This window comes from Sciurus carolinensis, chromosome 15 (assembly GCF_902686445.1).
Source record: "Sciurus carolinensis chromosome 15, mSciCar1.2, whole genome shotgun sequence".
In the NCBI taxonomy this organism is placed as follows: Eukaryota; Metazoa; Chordata; class Mammalia; order Rodentia; family Sciuridae; genus Sciurus; species Sciurus carolinensis.
The window spans coordinates 12,602,576-12,621,300 of NC_062227.1; the positions used below are offsets into that span (position 1 = coordinate 12,602,576).

Genomic DNA, 18,725 nt, shown 5'->3' on the forward strand with positions numbered 1-18,725 from the left:
CTTAGAGGAACCAGGAAATTCCACCAGAAAACTTTTAGATCTCATTAGTGAATTCAGTAAAGTAGCGGGATATAAGATCAATGCACATAAATCTAAGGCATTTTTATACATAATCGATGAATCTTCAGAAAGAGAAATTAGGAAAACTACCCCATTCACAATAGCTTCGAAAAAAATAAATATTTGGGAATCAATCTCACAAAAGAGGTGAAAGACCTCTACAATGAGAACTACAGAACACTAAAGAAAGAAATTCAAGAAAACCTTAGAAGATGGAAAGATCTCCCATGTTCTTGGATAGGAAGAATTAATATTGTCAAAATGGCCATACTACCAAAAGTGCTATACAGATTCAATGCAATTCCAATGAAAATCCCAATGATGTACCTTACAGAAATAGAGCAAGCAATTATGAAATTCATCTGGAAGAATAAAAAACCCAGAATAGCTAAAGCAATCCTTGGCAGAAAGAGTGAAGCAGGGGGTATCGCAATACCAGATCTTCAACTCTACTACAAAGCAATAGTAACAAAAACGGCATGGTATTGGTACCAAAATAGAAAGGTGGATCAATGGTATAGAATAGAGGACACGGACACAAACCCAAATAAATACAATTTTCTCATACTAGACAAAGGTTCCAAAAATATGCAATGGAGAAAAGATAGCCTCTTCAACAAATGGTGCTGGGAGAATTGGAAATCCATATGCAACAGAATGAAACTAAACCCATATCTCTCACCATGCACGAAACTAAACTCAAAATGGATTAAGGATCTCGGAATCAGACCAGAGACCTTGCATCTTATAGAAGAAAAAGTAGGTCCAGAGCTTCAACATGTCGGCTTAGGACCAGACTTCCTCAACAGGACTCCCATAAAAGCACAAGAAATAAAAGCAAGAATTAATAACTGGGATAGATTCAAACTAAAAAGCTTTCTCTCAGCAAAGGAATCTATCAGCAATGTGAAGAAAGAGCCTACAGAGTGGGAGAAAATCTTTGCCAATCATACTTCAGATAGAGCACTAATCTCCAGAATCTATAAAGAACTCAAAAAACTCTACACCAAGAATACAAATAATCCAATCGACAAATGGGCTAAGGAAATGAATAGACACTTCATAGAAGAAGATCTACAAGCAACAACAGGTGTTGGCGAGTATGTGGGGAGAAAGGTACACTCATACATTGCTGGTGGGGCTGCAAATTAGTGCAGCCACTCTGCAAAGCAGTATGGAGACTCCTTAGAAAACTTGGAATGGAACCACCATTTGACCCAGCTATCCTAACTCCTTGGCCTATACCCAAAGGACTTAAAATCAGCATATTACAGAGATACAGGCACATCAATGTTCATAGCTGCTCAGTTCACAATAGCCAGATTGTGGAACCAACCTAGATGTCCTTCAGTTGATGAATGGATAAAGAAAATGTGGTATATATATACAATGGAATATTACTCAGCCATAAAGAATGATAAAATTATGGCATTTGCAGGCAAATGGATGAAACTGGAGAATATCATGCTAAGTGAGATAAACCAATCTCAAAATACCAAAGGACGAATGATATTGCTAATAAGTGGATGATGACACATAATGGGGGGTGGGAGGGGTTAGTGATATGGTTAGAGTTAGGGTTAGGGAGGGGGGCAAGAATGGAGGAAGGAAGAACTGTATAGAGGGAAAAGAGGGGTGGGAGGGGTGGAGGGGAAGGGAAAAAAATAACATAATGACTCAAACAACATTACCCTATGTAAATTTATGATTACACAAATGGTATGCCTTTACGCCATGTACAAACAGAGAATCAACATGTATCCCATTTGTTTACAATAAAAACAAACAAACAAAAAAAAACTAAAAGGGAATATATACATATGCGTATTAACTTTCTCTTTCAATTTCAAAATGGGTCAAGAAAAGCAAATCATTTGACCCTTCAAGAGACTGAGGTTTTTCCATGCTTAATAAAAATTCCCCATACAAAAAAAAAAAAAAGAAAATTAAAATAGAAAGTGGGAGGGGTTCTTATTTTGCATAAAGCATCCCAGAGGCATTTTAAGGGAGAAGTCAGGGTAGCCGCAGGCACGTGTGTGCTACATGACTCTCTTGGTGTTTGGGATCTAGGGATTGATGAGATCACACAGGAAGGAGTAGAGAAGGGCTGCAGAACCTGGCTTCCCAGGCTATGGAGAAGTAGAAGGGCATCAGAGAGCAGAGGAATGGGAAGGATTGAGGAGGGAGCTGGTAAGGAGGGTACGTCAAGAAGGCAGTGTGCAGTGGGCTGTTTACTAGTCATTTACTCATCTCCTGAGATGTTAGATAAGATGAAGGTGGAAGATGCTCATTAAGCTTTGGCAACATGGAGATTAAGGTGGGTCTTGAGAAGAACGGTTTTCTCAAGCACTGGAACAGAAGCCTCCTTGTTCTGGGTTTGGGAGAGAAGAGAGAAGAGGAAGTAAAATCAGCAGGTCTGACAGTTCATGGGAAAGGTTTTATTTTTCTGGGATTCTGAGAAAGTGGTCAGCAGTTGATGGGAACTGTTGAGACAATGGGTTAATTAACAATACCTGATATGTTACAATAGATTTTTGTGTTTATGGGAATGATCCAGTAGAGAGAAGAAAAATAATGATGCAAAGAACAAGTGTCAAAAGGTGAGAGGGCTGGGCCCAGGAAACAGATGGGCCATTGGCTGAGGACAAAGCAGAGCTTATCCATGTTCCAAGGGCTAAGGTGGCATAAGGCTGGGAGACGTGGCCTTGGTGGGATTTGAGGTAGGGGAGTACTTAAGGTTTAAGGATTTAAATGGGGACAAATTAGCATAAGTGTATTTTTTTCTCTAGTTGTATTGAACTGCTTGAGTGTGAGTGAGAAGAGGGTGTCAAACAGTGATGGTTTTCTTAGGCAAGGACAATGAAAATCGAGAATGTTGACAAAGTAAGCCAAAGACTCACCACAGGAATCCACGTACAACGTGGAAAGAATGATAGTGGGAGATCACAGGAGTCTGGAAAACGTGGAAGGGGATCATAGACGAGCGGGTCTGAAATGGGGCATTTTGGAGACCATTAACTGATCTAGTCCAAAGGTCCAAGGGGCAGGAAAACTGGTTGTAATTAAGAAATCTGAGATATGCTATTCTCTAACTCCATCCATTTACCATGTGATCCTATGATATGTTTTTTTTTTTTTTTTTTTTTTTGTGGTCCTGGGGATTGAACCCAGGGCCTTGTGCTTAAGAGGCAAGCACTCTACCAACTGAGCTATACCCCAGCACGATCCTACAATATGTATAATAAGAAAAATGAGAGATTATACTCCATTTATATATGATCTATCAAAATGTATCAATGCATGCAACTGTCATGTACAACCAATTAGAACACATAAAAAATAATTTAAAAAGGAAATCTGAGATATGGTAGAGCACAGAATTTGAAAATGGACATAGCTAGATTTTATGATCTCTGCATGTCTATGCCACAGGCCAGAAAGTGCTATAGAAACCTGTTACCATAGGCAAAGATATTAAAGGAATAAAGACAAAAATAAGAAATCTGAGGTATGGAGAGGCAGTGTGTTGACCTCACAGATCCTTTATGTGCATAATGAAAGGAAGGAACAGTGCAGAGTGTGGTTCAGTGGTGGAGTTCTGCTAGCATGCCTGAGGCCTTGAGTTCCATCCCCAACACCACACACACACACACACACACACACACACACACACAGAATAAAGATTACAGCGAATTAACAGAACTGTAGACAAGCATGTAAAATAACACACAACCATCTTTGGAAAATCCCGTCTTTTACGAGCACAACGGAATTCACAATTGAAGTCTATGTGCGCCCTGGTTTTTGGTTCTATAGATACATGTACCTTAGTTGTGTATACTTTATTTTCATAACTGACCTTATTTATCATATGCTTCATGGGAAACAGTGTCTTAACATTTAAAGAGTACTCTGTAAATAGTATCCAATAGTTTTGAAGCTCTCTGAGGGACTTGCTCATGTCCCTTCATCTTCCTCCACATGTCAAGGCTCCTTCACAGTACATTTTAACTCCAGTAAAATGCTATTCTGTATGACATGAATCCTCAACAAACTGCGTAGAGTTTTAAATTCATTTTTTTGAATTTAAACAAATGAATTTATATTGCATGTATTCTAAAATTACTTTTTTTGCTGACTAGGTTTGAAAGATCTGTTCTTGTTGATGCTTGCACCTATAATACAGTTCATTCATTTGCATTGAATGATTACATCAATTATGCATACTACTACTTATTCCTTCTCTGTCCATTGACATTTGTTTGCCTGTTCGTATAAAGCAAACTGTGCAGCGAGAGTGAACATGGGTCATTTGAGGGCTATCCTGTGCAACCACCACAGTATTGATGTAGACCATGTCCAACACTCAGAAGGTTCCTTTGTGTTCTTTCCATCCATTTTCCTCCCATGCACAGTCAACCACTGCCCTCGTTTCCACTGTATTTCTGCCTGCTCTAGAAAGTGTGTACATGCAATCAATTCTCCTGTGGCTGAGATCTTTCATTTGAGATCCATCCAGGTTATGTGTATTAGTATTAGTATTTGGTTCTTTTTGTTACCAAATAACTTTGCATTGTATGGATGCACTGCATTTTCCTATACACTAACTGGTTGGTAAACATATGGCTGTTTTCTGTTGTGGACTTTAATAAACACTATACACCTTCTTATACTAACTCTTCTGAGGAAATGTTTCATCCAGGAGTAGAAATTTCTAACTGGAAGATTAGTATATGTTTAATTGTTTTGTTTTGTTTTTTGCGGTACTGGGGATCGAACTCAGGGCCTTGTGCTTGTGAGGCAAGCACTCTACCAGCTGAGCTATCTCAGTATATGTTTAATTGTATAACCCACAGCCAAGACATTTTCCAAAATGGTTGTGGGATCCAACAGGAGTCTTTGAGTTCTGTTTAATTGCTACAAGTTCCAGCTTGTATTTTATTTGGAATTGTCAACATCTCAAAGTTTAGCTATTCGAGTGAGTTGAAAGTGGTAAATCATTGTGAGTTAAATGGTTGTTTTACTGATGACTAATGATAGCGATCATCTTATGAAATGTCTTTTCAAGTTTTTGTCCACACCTCCTTCTTAAAATGGGTTGCTGTTTTCATTATATTATTGCTTTATAAGGATGCTTTTCCTAGGTAAAATTTCTGGTGCGCTTATGTATTGTAAATATTTCTGCAAGTCTGTGCTATGCATTTTCATTTTCCTAATAGTGATTTTTGATGAATAGTAACTTTTAATTTTAATTGTCTGTATTTCTTATATTTCATGTACTGTGTTTATGTGTGTGTTCTGAGAAATTTGTGCCTCAAAGTTTTCAAAGATTTATTTTTAAGAAAATAACTGCATATTTTACTTAACATTTAATCTGTAATTTGCAATCAATGGTTTTTTTTTTCTGATTCAAGTCTCATTTGTTTCTTTTGCATATCCAAATTGTTTAGTACTAGTTTTTAAAAGTCTTTTTCTCATTAAGTTATCTTGATATATTTGTTAAAAATCTAATAATTTCTTCTCTGTGTAATTATAGAGTGGTTCATAACATCTGGTCACACGTAGTTATTTTATAATGTTCAATTATATAATATTAAATCATTTATTATATTTTATCTGTGTTTTCAAGATCTGTTGGCTACCATATAATTTTGTATTCTGTTTTACTGACCTATTTGTCAATCTTTTCACCAATACCATGCTGTAATTCTTTCTTTATTGTTATAATAAATTTGAAATCAGATAATATATACTCTCTAAACTTTTTCTTATTTTTCACATTTGTCTTGGCTATTCTAGATTACTTGTAGTACAAATTTATTTATCAGTTTGTGAATTTTTACCCCAAAACCCCACACTGTTATGAATCTGTAGATTAATCTGAAGTGACTAAAACTTTAACAATGTTAATCTCCCATACCAGAAACATGATATATTTTTTCATGTATTTGTCTTTTAATTTCTCTTGACAGTATTTTTTAGTTTTCATTTTAAAAATCTTGTACATATTTCGTTATATTTATTACAAAGATTATGGTTTGTCGTTATTTTTGTAGTTGGTTTAAATTGCATTTCTTAGAATTTCAATTCATCCTTTGTTGTTAGGAGGTAGAAATATAATTATTGTTTATAGATTTTGTATCCTGCAACCTTGATAAATTTGTGTATTAGTTCTGGAAGCTACCCTGAGGATTTCCTTTTCTGTGTACTCAATTATGCTATTTGCAAATTAGGATCATTTGTTTTTCCTTTTAAATCTTTTTTTTTTCTTGCTTTATTGCAGTGGCTAGAGCTTCCAGCATGATGCTGAGTGAATAAAATTAATGGTAGTCAATATCCTTGCCTCATTCTTAAACAGAAAGTATTCAGTCTTGTACTATTTAGTATGATCTTAGCTTTGAGTTCTTTATGTAGATGTCCTTTTCCAAGTTCTCTTCTACTCCTGGTTTGCTGAGAATTTTATTGTGAGTAGGTGTTGAACTGTGCCAAATGTTTTATTTACATGGAGAAAAATGATCACATGATTTTTTCTCATCCTGTTAACATTTTTTTTTTCTTTTTCATATTTGGAAATTTCTTACAATGCTGGTTTGTTTTTTCACAAACCCCTCACTAGAGTACAGGACTGTGCTCTGGATTCCAGCAGATAGATATCCACACAATCTTACATTGCAAAGGGAGTACAAAGTGAGCTGAGTCTGGCATGGGCTCTGGTTGCAGGTGGTTATTCCTGCTGTCCTTGTGGAGCTGGGAATGGCAGCAGCAGCCCTTTCCTCAACCTCTCTACTGTAGGGCTCTGGAGCTGGTGACAGCATGCTCAGCTTCTGCCTTGGCTGGCTCTGCAGTCTGCTTCTGTACTGTGTCTGCTATGGTCCTCTGGAGTTCTGCAGTATGTCTCTGACATTTCTGGAAGTTTGCTTTTGTCTCATGAAGACCTTTCCTTGATTACTGGGTTGCATAATACCTTTATCCCCTTTCAGGCTAAATTACCCAGAACAGATTCCATTTTTCTTCAGAGTGTATACAGATACTCTGCATTTTTGTATTTTACCTTGATGTGGATGTGCAAGGATTTGCCAAGTGAAATACTCAGGAGTGGTGTTATCATGCAGCGCCAATTGCTTTCCAGAGAGATCATACCTTTTAACTTCTACCAGCTGGGTCTAATTGTTTCCACTGCTTCATATGCTTCCCAAACTTACCCACTGACCTTCTAGCTCTGGTGGATGGGAAATGGCATCTCCTTGTGACTTCATTACTAAGGCTTTGAATAAAAATCAGGTGAAAAATTTTTATATTTTTAGACATTCATATTTTACTTTTATGTAAAATCACTGTTTATGATCATGTAATTTTCACTGGGTTGTTGTGCCTTTCCTTTTGGATTCATAGAAACTATTTTATTTTTAAATCATACATGATGCAAGCATCTCACCATTTGTGACTTTCCTTCACGTTATGCTTTTATAAGAAATTTTAAGTTGAATTTAACCAGTTTTATGAATATTTCTATTTGTTGGTATCTTGCTTAACAAGTTCTCCTTTACCTCACTATCATAATGATACTATCCTATTTTTTAATATGATGTTTGAAACTTTTTAAAAAAAATTTTACTCTTTAAGTCTTTACTACAACTAGAATGATGTTAATTTCCCCCTTTTCTCATTTGGAAGTGGAACTATTGTATTTCTTAGGGCTCGTTTTTGAAGTTATATTTAATAAAATGTACTTTTTTTCTAAAACTAATTCGTATCTCAAATTCTATTTCAAAGTCTGAGGGTGGTAGGAAAGAACTGACTCTGACTCTTTTTTTGTCTCATACACTCTTTTCCAATGTTTTAATTCTACAATTTTGTGTGTCCATGTATTGGGCATAATTATTATTTCTTTTCTATTTATAAAAACAGTACATTGGATTTGCTCAAAGACAGTTTGGTGGGGTCACGTTTTCTATATGTAGTGTCATCTCCATTACCAAAGAGATTTCAGCAGTGTTTGGCAATATCATTTGAGCTTTGGAGTGGCTATTGGGAAGTGTGTTTCCTGTAGAGATGGCTCCAAATTTTGTGGGGACTGAAAAGGAACCATCTCAGCCAGCCTTAAAAATCAGTATTTAATGCTTCAACTTGACTTTCTACCTCGGAGACTCTGACATCAGAACTGGTTTGGCCATTTATCCTATAACTAAACATGGAGCAGATGGGAGACTCTCAGGTGACAATCACCTACACGTCTGGACTTCAGAGGTTGCCGAACAAAAATTTCCCCCTTGTTGAAAAACATGGGTGTTCCTAATTTCGTTTTGTAAGCTATGATTTGAATGTTTTATATTTTGATTCTATCTATGAATCTAAGTGTAGCACTCTGGATTTTCTGCTCAAGAATTTATTTTCATCTCATTTTACTATTCAAACCTTTTTTTAATCATAAAGAAGATGCTTTCTCGAGGTCAAGTATGAAATCCTCTTTTCCATGGCGTCATTTGTTTGACAGAATCACATTCATAAGCAGAACATGGTAAAATAAAGAAGAGGTGGGGGAGGGGGAGGGTGGCCGGGCTCTGGTGTCTGTCTCCATAGCAGATGTCCACGGTCCGACTTCACACCAGAGAAGATGCTTTGAGACCCTCACAGGGCCGTGAGCCTGTGAGAAACCCTCTGCTCTTCCACACTTGTCTCAGAATTCTTCACTTGATGCTCACCATAGATAAACTACCCATTCGTGATCTATATTACAGTCCACTCTGCCTGCACTTAATTCACGTCCACTCTCATTTTTTCTTACTGCTGAACTTCTGTCTGTGTGGTGTCCTTATCAGCAAATTCAACCAACTATGACTTGAAAGCAGGTTTGGTCTACAGTGCCTATCTCTATATGGAACATGTACAACCTTTTATTTTTTTTTGTTATTATTCCCTAAACAATGCAGAATAACAATGAATTATGTCTTATTTGCATTCTATTAGGTATTGTAAGTAATCTAGAGATGATTTAAAGTCTTCAGGAAGATTTAGAGGTTATATGCATATATGTCACCATTTTAGATAAGGACATGAGTATCCTTAGATTTTGGTATCTGTGTGTGGGGGTATGGCTAGAACCGAACCCTCATGGATACTGAGGGATAACAGTGTTATTATTACAGACAAAATTCAGTATGTTTTACTGGGTAGTTATCATCAAAATACAAGGTATGCATTTTTTTCTATAGCAGCAATTAGATTTTCTCTTCACTATAGTCCAATACCTACTACATGACATGTCATATAATGTCAAAAATGTCATATGAAATCCTTTTTTTTTTTTTTTTTGTAAGGAACAGAATCTTGATGCTTGGCTCTTTCTCCTAGAGACCTCTTCAAACACTTGGAGTTTGATACTTGGTAGTAAATGTCCACAAATGAAGATGACTTCTGATGTTCACCCAATGATCCTGGCAAGTATTTTTAATCTGTTCTTTGATTTATCCTTTTGCTAACTGAGGAAACTGAAGTTCTTCTATTGTTTTTGTAAGTTTTAAGAACCAGGTTCTGATAGAGAAAACCATGGCTAAAACATCCTACATCATCACCAGCTGATTACCAGAGGACTTGGCTCAAAATTAATTACTCTCTTTAAATTGCTGAGGAAATTGAAGACAAGTGTAGTGCTCACATTTGATTACATGCCACTTGCAGATTCCTACATGTATGAATTCATTTAATTTTCAGGCAATCTTTGGCACAAACTCTCTTATTTTTTATCATTTTATACATGAGGGAAAAGTGGTGTGTGTCTAAATTCTTTTAACCAGAAAGGGAAGGAAATAGGATTTCAACCCAGACTGGAGCTAGTTGTTTTATGGGTGTGTAATAACGTTTTCCTTAAGATGGTGAAGAAATACATGTTATAAGGACAAAATTTATGAGCAAAAGGCATCTTAAGGTGGTGATATATTTATCACAGCATAAAACAACAAGCAGCATACAGAAATGTTTTTGCATTAACAACACTGTTAGTTCTAATCATACAACTTTACTTATTAAATAGAGTTGAGGAAATCAGACATCTTTGAATTACGGTTTATAGAGGACAGAGAAAAGCTGTCAAAAGAAGAGTCACCATGGCGAATATCGCTGAGCAGTGAGTAAAATAAGAATGGAGAAACTCACTGTGCTGGCAACATGGATATAATTTATAATCCAGACACAAGTGTCCATGGAATGGAGAGAATAGTAGCCTGTTCAGAGTAACCTAAGTAATAATTAAAGAACTAAAGGCCCTTCAGGCAGATATCTATTTTAGAAAACCGGTGTGAGGGGGAACAGAGAATTGAGGCTTTGAGAGGCTTCCAAAAATTACCTTAGGGTGAGAGATACTAAAATATGACTCTCTTTACAATTACAAGTGAACCTTAATAAAAATAGGAATGCTAATTTACATTTAAATTATTTTGTTATCTTGAGAGATGTGGTTCTGGTGTACATGTCACTGAATAACATTTTGAAGTAACAGTTTATTTTTTATTTTTACTATTTTCCACTTCTCTTACCTCTAATTCAAGCCTGAGTCAGCTCTGGGAATATCATGTCAGGGGAGAACCTGAGGGAAGAAAGACTGCAAGCCCATCACATACTTGATGCTTCTCCTCGTAACTTATGAAAAAAGCAAGGGCTGCTACAGAAGATTTTTATGAAATGGCCATTGATTACTTTCACCATAATGCTCGTCACGATCTTACTGCTTTCACATTTGTTCATTGCTTTTTATTTCTCCCACTGGAATATAAATTCCATGCAAATATGGAACCAGGAACACATTAGGTCCTCCATGCTTGTTTGTGAAATGAATGAGTGGCTGACTGTGCTTGGCTCAGAGTGGTGAGAAGATTTAGCACAAGTCTGGTGGCCTTGAGGGTAAAGGAAAGGTTAACCCACTACTAAAAACATTAGTAAGGCGGGGATGGAAGATGGTGGAAGAAGTAGAGGAGACCTAGCCCTTCCTTGCAACTTTTCCAGGGAATCTTGTCCCAAGAACCCTGTCCCGAGAACAGTGGCATAGCATCAGGAGCTCAGTACACTGGGTGACTTCTGCACTCAGACAGAAACTGAAGGACTGAGGGCACTAAGCCAGCAAAGGATCAGGAGGGTACAGAAAACCCTAAGAGGGCCTAAATTGATTTTGCATGACCTGATGAGATGTGGCAATTTAGGTATTTATGAAGGATAAATAGAATTGGATTTATGGCACAGCTGAGTTTGTGACCTAAGATTTATACTTGCCCCAACAGCAAATTGCTACTTATTTCTATGGAGATAATTAGTGTGGAAGAAACCACATATGGGCAACGGACAAAGAAAACCAAGCTTTTGACCTGTCATCATTAGTGAGTTTTAAAGTGTGATTTTCAGAGAGTTCAGGTTAGAGGTGAGAAAGTTTACTCAGGGGTTAGAAACATGGGTCAGTAGCGTGGGGGAAAAGGACAGAGCTGGGACGAGTGTCAAAGCTGAAGGCTGTAAGGGCCAGGAAGGCAGAAACCACATTTCATTTTTATTACTTTTTAATTTATTTTGTAATAGATAAAAGCTATGCACATGGGTGATTCTTGACAATTCCAATAACTATAGAAGGAGGCACAGTGAACTGTGTTCTTCCGCGCCTGTCCCCTAGAGGTGGAGATAACACCTCTCTTCATTGGAGGCAACCGTTAGACGGCCGCTGGTGCACCCAGGTGTCCTACCCACGTGCATAAGAGTGCACACCTGCACCCACGCGAAAGTGAACAATTCTGCTTGCTTCTTATCTTTCCTGTTTATGGCTATTAGTTCACATACACACGAACACAAAATAGTGATCCATTTGAAAACTCTCTAAAAGTGTGAGAAATATGTATATATTTATATGTTGTATTTGTTATATGCAAATATATATTTCTCATAAATATTTATGTATAATAAATATATTTCTGACAAATATTTATATACATGACTATTTATATATAAATTATTTACATATATGTGAATTATTTTGCATAAAATATAATATATGAATAATTTACATATGAATTATATATCACATAACATTTAATGATTTATATAAAATTATACATATTATATATCATGTAATAGGAAAAATAAGTATATAAATATACTATATGTTTATATAATAATATTTATATAACATGAATCTGTGTATTTATGTATATTTATATTATATAAATATATTACATATTAAATATATATAATTATAATTTATATATTAATATATTTCAATATATTCATATTTATTATTTTATGTATTTATAGTATATATTAATATATTTATGTATAAATGTATAATATATCATAATGTATTATAATATCTATTATATAAATATAAACATATTTATATAAATATATGAGGAAATACATAAATAAATATAAATATAATAATAATTATATATTATCTATGATACATATTATATGTTATAAATGTATTTATATATTGACATGTATATTTATACTTATATGTAAATATATATTATATGTATTTCTCACATACTTTTAAAGATTTTTATAATGGAACATTATTTTGTGTTTATATATTTATATACATGTTTGTGTTTATACATATATTTACACACACACACACACACAGGTCCATCAAAAGCATTCTTCAATTGTTATACCAGTTTTGATTTCTAGAATTTGCTTTTGATTTTTAATACAGGGTTTCCTCTATCTGCTTACATTACCTACCCATCTGTGTTGTATGTCATCTACCATTTTCATTAGAGTTTTTCAAACAGTTATTTTAAACTCCCTGTCTGATAATTCTACCACATCTGTGTCACGTACATAAATATTCCAGCATATCTGACATATACATATTTTTACTCTTTTAGTTTTATACTATAATACTAGTTCCCCTCTGTTATATTCCAAAATATTGCTATTATAAACACAGCTGCGGTTGTAATGTTTTATAACTGAGTAAAAATGTAGGACCGATGTTTAAAAGCAAAAACTGCAATGTAAGAATATGATTACACAAATGGTATGAATCTACATTGTGCACAACCATAGAAGCAAAAAGATGTACCTCATTTGTGTACAATGAATCAAAATGCAGTCTGTAAAAATAAAAAATAATAAAATGTCTTCTATAACATTTATATAATTCTGTACTTTGACCAGCAATTTAGAAGAAGATCTACTGCCCATACAGTAGCAAACAGTTACTGAGACAAGTTCTTGAGGGCAGTTGAGAGAGGAGAAAAAGGAAAGCTTACCCACAGAGGAACAGGGCACAGAAGTCTATCCATCTTCTCCCCAGAAACCATGCAAACAAAAGAGTGGAGTAAAATATTTAAAATATTGCATAACCAGCAAAATCATTCTTGAAAGTGAAGGAGAAATTAAGACTTCCCCAGACAGGAAAAAAACCCAAAATAAACAAAAAACAGGGATTTCATTTTAGCACATCTTCCTTTCAAGAAATGTGAAAAGATTTTGTAGAGAAAGAAGGAAAATTGTTATAGCTCAAAAAGTCAGATCAACAAAGAGTATCAGAGAATAAATATATATGAATTAATAAATATAGGTGCAAAAAATCTATGCTACTTTTCTCATTGGTAAATTCATCTAAAGCGTGGTAGCTTGTTATACATGGATAAACGAAATGAGTGACAGAATGACATAAGGATAAGACAGAGGAAGAAATTGGCAATACTTCAGTGTAAGGTATCACACTACGTGTGGAGCCATCTAATGCTATTTCAAGGGGGACTTAACATATTAAAAGCATATATTAGAGATGCTGGGCAAAATCACTTACTTAAAAAAATTGATACACTAAGGGAAGAGATAAAATAGAATTATGTAAGATACTAATTAAAAACAGTGAACACAGAAAGGGGTAGAAACAAAGAGAGTGCTGCAGATAGAAAACATGGCAGGTATTAACTCCAGCACATCAATAATTACTCCAAGGGCTGATGGTCTGTGTGAACACATAAAAGATGCAAATTATCTGAAGCAATAAAAATGTAAGAACAAAATCTAAACATGCAGTTTTAGAAAGCATAGGTTAAAAGTAAGCTGTGGAGAAAGATATATCTTGCAAAAACTAATCAATGCATGCTTCTGTACCTGCATTAAGCCAGATAAACCAAACTTCAGAACAAGGAAGACTGTCAGAGATAAAAGGGCCCTTCTCTAAGAAAACATAATAATCCTGACCTTACATGCCCCAACAGAAGAAAATCAAAATGTACAAGGCAGACTGACTTCAAAGGAGGAACAGACAAATCCACGATTAAAGTTGAAGACATAAGCGTCCCCTCTGTCAATAATTGACAGACAATCCTGGTAAAAGACCTGTAGGTAGATTTCTTAAGTTGCACTTTTAATCAATTAGATCTGATTGACCACACACCCCATCCAACAACCCGCAGAAGGCATATTCTTCTCAAAGTCACATGAAACTTTCACCAGAATAGATGACATTCTGGGCATGAAGCACACCCTCACAAATGTAAATGGAGAGAAATCAATCAAATATGCTCCTAGGCCAACAGAGAATTAAACTAGAATTAAAAAATACAAAGATAGCTGGAGGATTTCTGGGGATCTAGAGATAAGGTCACATGCTTCTGTGGTATGTAGGAGTAGCACATGCTTTATAGAAGTTGTCTTCACAGAAATTTAAACTTATTTTGAACTAAATAAAAATAACCCAACAGACAGGGAAATGTATAGCAATGAACTTTTCTACTATATCAGAAAAAGACACTTTTAGTAACTAAAGAAAAACAAAGAAGTTAAGCCTAAAGCAAGCAGAATAAAATAAAAACTAAAAATAAGAAGTCAATGAATTCAAAAAGAAGAAAGTAGGAGAAAAAATAAATGAACTCAAAGCCAGTTTTTTTTTTTTCCACAATTCTTTTTTTTTTTTTTTTTTTTTTTTTAGCTCTTTTAAATTAAAACTGTTGTCAGGGTGAACAAGAAAGAAAAGAGGGAAGAGCAATGATTAATGCCAGTGATGAATGGATAATGTGAATAGTTTTATGGTGTATTCATTAAATATAATGAACCATAATTAATTATCTTCCAGAAATGAGGCACAAGACACAGATGTTTTCATTAGTGAATTCTCTCCAATATTTTAGGGAGAAATGATATCGATAGTCCTCCATCTCTTCTGGAAAATAGAATCAGAGGGAACATGGTTTCATTCTTTCAGGACAGCATTACCATATTACCAAAACTAGGTAGAGACACGATATGAAAGCAAAACTACAGACCAATATCTCTTTTGGTCAAGACACAAAAGGCCTCAATCCAATATTAGCAAATGGAGTCCAGCAACGTATAAAAAGGATTATGCATCATAACTAAGAGAGATTTATTACAGCCCCGCAAGGCCAGCTCGCAATTCACAAGACAGTTAGTGTAAATCCTATGGCTCTGTGGTATCTGCCTGAGGCGTGGTCTCCAGCCTGTGTTGCTAGGTTAGGACACCTTCAGGAGGTGAGGCCTAAGGGGAAGTATAAGAAAAATTTTTTTAAAATGGAAAGATAAAGTTTTATTTTGTCAAAATATTCTATGTAGAAAATTCTAAAGCATATTTTAACAACCTCTTGGACATAGTAAGTAAAGTTGGATTATAGGATACAAGGGAAATATATGAATGCCAATTACTTCTGTGTAACAGGCATGCAAAGCTGGAATTTACAATAAAAATAGTATATATACTATATTTAGTGTAGTTAAAATATGAAATATTTAGGTTCAGGTAACTGAGTATATAGCATGGAAATTATGCTCAGGAGATCTTTGTTTGGCACTTAATGTAGGAAAGACACTGCATCCTGTCTGGAGGATCTGTATATAAATTTTTTCCCCAAAGAGTTCCCAGCCTCATGAATAAGGGAAATGGTCTTATCTATAGCAATTCCATGTAACACGAAGTTTTAAATATATATATATACTTAGATTTTAAACTCTTCAAAAGGATATTTTGTTAGTTATTTTCTCCATCTGAAATGGTGTCTTACACAAAGCATATTTCATAATATGGATTTACCAAGAAATAAGTTTCCCAATATCTTTTTAAAATAGTGTCTTCATTACGTCAAAGTAAAGTCTTTTTTCTCACACCCATTCCAGATTCAAAAGCCTACCTTACCTTAAAAATATAAAAGTTTTTTATGTTCCTACCCTCCTAGATTTGTGGATTCCATTCTACTTAGCATTTTTTAGTTGAATCATCCAAAATGAAAATGCAGAAGAAATAGATGTTTGGAGGTAAAAAGACAGAGCCCACTGTTTGGAGAGAAAGTATGCTGGCCAAGACCCGGACACTTTGGACCTCAGCATCATTTCCCAGGGACCTGGGTGGAAGGAACCTGTGTGATGTGAACCCTGTAAACATCCCTGATATGGAACCAGGACCCAAAGTCCCCAAGCTCCCCTCGGAAGGAGGGAGTCGCCGCTTGCTTCACCCACCATGTCTGCAGATCACCGTGTGGGTTGGATGCCCTTGGAGTCACAGTTTTGCCCTCGACAGCCAAGACACTGGGAGGCTTACTGATGTGTGGAAATGTCTCCTTGCAACAGCATCCTGACTTTTTATGAAAGAATCCAGAGCTAGATAATGAAGAGACTAAAAGCAATGAACTTCCTGGACATTCCTGAATGATCAATTGAAAGCATCCTGGATTACTGGAGGTGTTCTGTGAGTCCTAGGTCAGAGGCCCCATTTAGGGGTCTCAATGAATCAGGTCTGGCCACTAGTCCCAAAAACCAAGTGGAAAAAAGTAGTGGTTAAAAGCAGGAAAGGACCTTTTATCAGTATAGTTATCTGGGAAGACAAAGGGGACTGGTTTTTCCAGTCCTGTCTTTGGGGGATACTAACATGAGCTTCCAGATTATGTAGGCAAGAGTACGAAAAATATGCATAGTTGAACAGTCTCAGACAAACCGTCTGGTCGGTCTGTATCTCAGGATTGGTCAGGCAGGGCCATATTGGCTCTAAGAAAGTTGCGGCCGTCTGGGGATGTTTTTGACTCACCACAAGATGCCAATTGATAGAACAGTTCCTGGAATCCAAGGTGACTCAGAGCTGAGAAGACAGATGGAAAATGGAGGCAGAGAAGCAAAGATCATCCTGCTTTTAGTTACCCATTGGACATCTGCAGGCCTTTGTTGCAGGGGCAGGTGAGATGACCTGATGAAGGGACTCTAATGTGCTGTCCAGGTTCAGGATCACGCACTGGAATCCGATGGCCTGCTCCCAGTCCTCTGTCTTTTACTTTCTCATCTTGGGTAATTTAATTTCTGTGAGTTTTAATTTCCTTACAGACACACATAGGCTAATAATATGCAAATGTTGGTTTGTTCTAATAATCACTTGAAGACACCCAGCACTGAAGAGCATAGAACACTGACATATACAGTAATAAGAAGTATTTTTTTTAAAGTGGTTGCTGTCTTGAATCTAAAGAGAACAAAACATAGTTTTTGAAAGTCTGGAAAGAGAAAAGTTTGATTTTTGCTCTTTGCTCTTGCTTATTTCTTTGCAGGCTGTAACATAGAGGAAGGCATTTAAACCTCTTCAGTGTTGATCTCTGGTGAAGTTAGACACTCATCTAAAGTATGCAGGTCTGTACTTGCTGTCACAGATGTCACGGATTTTAAGTCTAAAAGAAAATGGTGTGCAGCTCTCCTGATATTTTAGGATTCCTCTGGGGGTGGATTTATGTGATGTGAAATAGAAGAAAAAAAAATCTCTGCTAAAGTTTTGTGGGATTTTGAAGTCGCACTGCAAACTACTGAGCTTTCTTGTGAACTGCAGAATTGATCTGTGAATAAAGCAGAGTGGCTGGGGGTGGCATGGAGAAGAAAAGTTTCTGCTTTTGGAAAACTGAGTTAGCTTATGACTAGAAGATCACTAAAAGGAGGACTCTCTTTTATACATCTAGAACTTATTCACCCAATAAATATTTATTAACTATTGACTTTCTGCCAGGCTCTGCTCCAAATTAGATATTGACAAGACCAGAGCAGATGTGAGCCTGACCCTCGGGGATGCAGCATTCCACTTGGTTACAGTGCCTGCAAGCAAGTCAACATCACAGGAGTGCCACAGGCTGACAGGAGGAAACAAGCTGTGTGCTGGAGCCCCCGCCACCTACACTGGCCTAGCTTAGTGGCGCAGGGAGATTCCTCTAAGAAACATGGAGGTTAGGATGGAGGAGGAGATCAGAAGGTAAGCAGAAGCAAGGAGCACCTAAATAACATTTTAGGAAGAAGGGGAAAAAGTCAGAAAAGGCCACAAAATGGCAAATAACTTGGCCTCACCTTGGAAATCAAGGCAAGCTGGCATTCATTGGCTTTGGAGAAGTGGGAAGGAACAAGGTCCTTTAGGTTCCCCTTGAATTCAGGAGTAAGGGTTGGGAGTGAGGAGAGGAGAGCAGGCTTATGGTCCAGTGAGGAGAGGAGATGACATAGGAAGCAGTCCTTCCAAGTCCCACTACAGAGAGCTTTCCAACACCAGGAAGCCCTGTTCCGGGGCAACTCCGGGGCTGCTGTTAGGCTAACCATCTCTCCTCTTCTGTCAGGTGTTTCTGGCCCACGGGGCAGGTATTCCAGAAGAGGGAGGACAGGCACTGTTGTCCAGGGACAGGACTCAGGCAAGAGGTCAT

At 36.4% G+C, this 18,725-nt stretch overlaps 1 non-coding gene across 1 annotated transcript; it reads right to left on the bottom strand.

Annotated features, from left to right (window-relative positions):
• Window positions 1-3,206: 3,206 nt before the first annotated feature.
• Trnak-cuu (transfer RNA lysine (anticodon CUU)) lies at window positions 3,207-3,279 on the bottom strand. Its single transcript has one exon. It is a non-coding gene; the product is annotated as a tRNA-Lys (tRNA).
• Between the last annotated feature and the right edge of the window lie 15,446 nt (window positions 3,280-18,725).